The 4,168-nt window shown below is 41.8% G+C and overlaps 1 non-coding gene across 1 annotated transcript; it reads left to right on the top strand.

The window, feature by feature from the left end:
• Positions 1-2,652: 2,652 nt before the first annotated feature.
• TRNAL-CAA (transfer RNA leucine (anticodon CAA)) lies at positions 2,653-2,725 on the top strand. The gene has a single exon. It is a non-coding gene; the product is annotated as a tRNA-Leu (tRNA).
• The last annotated feature ends 1,443 nt before the right edge of the window (positions 2,726-4,168 follow it).

Raw genomic sequence — 4,168 nt, 5'->3', positions numbered from 1 at the left:
TGTCTTCGTAGTAACTAGCTACAGTGATTGGAGGGTAACTAAAATGTACGCACTGGGAGAACTATATAGATTATTGGGACACAAGCCTTCAAGCATGTCGAAGATATGACATGTAGAATAATACGCTATGTCGTTTATTCAAAGTAGTGAAATCTGCAATGAATTCGCCAGGTGTTGCAAAGCCATAGAGCTAGCAATTCCTTTCCACACTGACACCTGTAGGGGACAATAAAAAGTGCTTTTATTTTCGCGACCACGGTTCCGTCTACCCTCACAATGGAAGCGCGTCCCTGTACTTTATAACGGTATCACTTCCTGTAGTTCATTTCAGGATAGTTTGGACCTCATGTCAAGGACCGCTCTAGCAGCAGTCAAACAAAAGGGCAAACGCGCGCTTTGATGTCACCTTGCAGATCTTAAGATGAGTTACGACTTCGAGCGTCGGCCCTTCCCAATAGCTAAAGATATCTATATTATCACCCAATTGACACAGAGAGCATGCCTCGACAAGCAAACTCGTCAATTGGTAATATCGATGATGCAGTAAATACTGCTGAAGGAGATACATGCTTTTGCTTTTCCACATAAGAACTCTACTGCATCAGCAGCTAGATATCACTCTGTACACATGATGATGAAAAGGGTAAATGTGATGAAGAAGGTGATCATGATCCTCCGCAGATATGATGCGTAGCCACAATGGAGGGTAGACCACGAATCTGCAATAGGAAAATGAAATTTTGGGGTTTTACGTGCCAAAACCACTTTCTGATTATGAGGCACGCCGTAGTGGGGGACTCCGGAAATTTCGAAACGTGCATCTAAATTTAAGTACACGGGTGTTTTCGCAATTCGCCCCATCGAAATGTGGCCGCCGTGGCCAATCTGCAATAGGAGGCAGTTTAAAAAAATACTTGTTGTAAGAGTAGAAACAAAAAAAAAAACAATGCAGTTCTCTCAATAACGATTGGGTGTTCACGATGTGGCTAATTGTCATCTTCCTCCGTTACAGTATTGTGCGACCCGGTATACAACGTACACTCACTGTTGATGAGGTCCGGTTAGAGTTATGCAATCGCAATGTGTAGAATAGCAGGTTAGGGCTTTCTAGCTCAAACCGACCTCTCTCTCGTTAACAGTATCTCTCTGTAGTTAACAGTGGCTTCCACTCTCAAATTATGCATCACGATCGAAACCACGCACGTACTTCCCTACGAGAAAATTGCTCCTTAGCTTAGTTCTTATTACATTCAGTTCCCAAACCCCTATTGTTGTATGGGCAAGAGTTGCACCACGAGGGCGGTAATTGGCAATGTTCAGTTTCCAATTCGATTAGCATTCTTTGCCAACTTTGTCCACTTGGAGCCTGCCTGCCCGCCCGCCCGCCTATCTATCTATCTATCTATCTATCTATCTATCTATCTATCTATCTATCTATCTATCTATCTATCTATCTATCTATCTATCTATCTATCTATCTATCTATCTATCTATCTATCTATCTATCTATCTATCTATCTATCTATCTATCTATCTATCTATCTATCTATCTATCTATCTATCTATCTATCTATCTATCTATCTATCTATCTATCTATCTATCTATCTATCTATCTATCTATCTATCTATCTATCTATCTATCTATCTATCTATCTATCTATCTATCTATCTATCTATCTATCTATCTATCTATCTATCTATCTATCTATCTATCTATCTATCTATCTATCTATCTATCTATCTATCTATCTATCTATCTATCTATCTATTTATGCGTCCGTTCGTCAGTCCGTCCTTCCATTCATCCGTCCATCCATCCATCCTCCTACGCCGACATAGAGGCCAAAGTTGTCTCGCAGCTTGGCCCCTTATTATGCACTTGTGATTTTGCTGCCGTCGTGGTCATTGTATCGTAGCCGTTCAAGATTCCTCAACCCGCTTGCGTCACTCGCTGCGGTAGCTTAACCGCTGTGATGTTGCGCAGCTAATCACGAGGTCACGGGAGCAAATATAGACCACGGCGGCCGCATTTCGAGGGGGTGAAATGCAAAAAGACGCGTGCTCCATGCATTGGGGGTCGTTTAAGATCCTGTGGTAGTCTAAATGAACCCCGAGTCGCTTACTACGGCTTGCCTCAGAAGCAAATCCTGGTTTTCGCACGTAGAACCACAAAATTAAATTCGATACGCTAACTTAGTGCCATCATTATCCCGCCATCGTTGTAGCCTAATTGCATTTGTTGTCATACCGTCGTCTTAATTCCGCCGTGGTCAATCCTTAATTATTATTCCGCCTTCGCCCTCAGATTAGCCTCATGCCATCATCGTCGCATCATTGTCGTCGGACAATCATCATCATACAGTCGTCGTAATGCGTTGGATGGCATGCCATCGTTTTCACGCCATCGTCTTCATTCACTTGTCGTCGTACCTCTGTGCTCATCCCGTCGTTGTCACACCGCATTTTTCGTTCTGTCGATCTCCATCTTTTGTCGTTTCATTATCGTAGCTGTGTCAATGTTAAAAATTGTCCTGTGCCCTACACACACATGGCTCATGGCTGAGCTTGGCAAGCGAGAGCCGCTGAAAAGTGGGCCTCCCAGGGTTCTACTAGTACACATAAATACCCAAGAAAGTGGATGGGGAAACGCCGCCGCGGTAGCTCAATTGGTAGGGCATCGCACGCAACATGCGAAGGTTGTGGGTTCGGTTCCCACCTGCGGCAAGTTGTTTTTTCATCCACTTCAATTTCCATTAATTTATCATTACTTTATTTCATTTATTAGGCACATGCAATTTCCCCTGTGTTGTACTTGGTGTCAGTGTTTGTTGGCTTCTCATTATATGACTAACAATTATCGGGTCCCTCGGTTAACCCCCTTTCTTCTCGTTTATATATATATATATATATATATATATATATATATATATATATATATCTCGGACAGCTATTTATTTCATCGACAGCTATTGTTATATATATATATACATATATATATATATATATATATATATACTATATATATATATATACTATATATATATACATATGTACATATATATCTACATACATATAGTAGGCAACGGAAATCTCGTAAGGGCAAGCATCGTTTCTAAATAACCGTATCTTCAGTTAAGCCAGGCATTGCATCATTAAGTGCTCATAGCTTTACTGTCGACAGCCATTCTGAGGAGAGTTCGTCCAGAGTCCCTTTATAGCGGACCTTTCTTTGGCCCTTCCGCGCACTTTGAAGGTGGTGGCTCCTGTCTGCTGGCTGGTGGATGCCGTCTTGCCTAGTATATGCGACAACTTGGTCCGCTCGATTTGTGCCACTGCTCATGTGAAGAGTAGTTCGTTAATCTACGAGAGAATACTAGCCACTGGACATTGCCAGAATACACAGGCCAAACTACAGGCAAAAAAGGAACCTGGCAACAAAACAGTAATAAATTAAGCACCACAGCGAAGAATAATTCGGCTACAGAAACAGCCTAGTGTGGACAAACAATTTGAAAACATAGATTAAATTAAGAAAGGAGCATTGGGCTACCTAAACATGAGGAACAAGTGAGTAGATATCAGCAAACATAACAAAAAGCTTCGCTCACCTACGCATGACACATGTGAAAGTGTACACCAATTTCTCTCTTTGTTGCCATATTGTTATGGTGAAAGTGAGCCTAGGAAGGTCACCTGACGAGCGATGACGACAACGTAACGGGAAGGATGGCCTGACACTCGGAGCAAAGCCGATGTATATCACCTGAATGTCTTCGCAGTAAAACGCTCTGGCAAAAAAACAGTGTTACACAAAACCAAAATTAAGACCAAATAATTGGAAAGGCGCTTCCTGAACCCTCAAAATCTTTTTTCCTTGCTTTGCTCTGTGGCTAAAAAAAAACAAAGAAACAATAACACTTACCACTGCAAAATGCCGCAGTAAATAACACACACAATATCGTCCCGTATTTCATAGTGAATGCGACGAAATACGAAGGATCGCTTTATTCAACAGCTTCATAGGAAGCTTCGACAGCTTTTTGTCTAGCGCGCAGCATCACGGCGCCCCTAACTGAAGTCCTTGAACGTTCAGGAATGCTTTCGTGTCATACTCTCTCGCTAGTAATTCATTTCGTTTTTTTTTTTAAACATTTGTCGATGACTGAG

Source organism: Dermacentor albipictus, chromosome 2 (genome assembly GCF_038994185.2).
Source record: "Dermacentor albipictus isolate Rhodes 1998 colony chromosome 2, USDA_Dalb.pri_finalv2, whole genome shotgun sequence".
NCBI lineage: Eukaryota > Metazoa > Arthropoda > Arachnida > Ixodida > Ixodidae > Dermacentor > Dermacentor albipictus.
The sequence above is the reverse complement of the archived record's forward strand: the minus strand, read 5'-3'. Positions and strand labels throughout refer to the sequence as shown.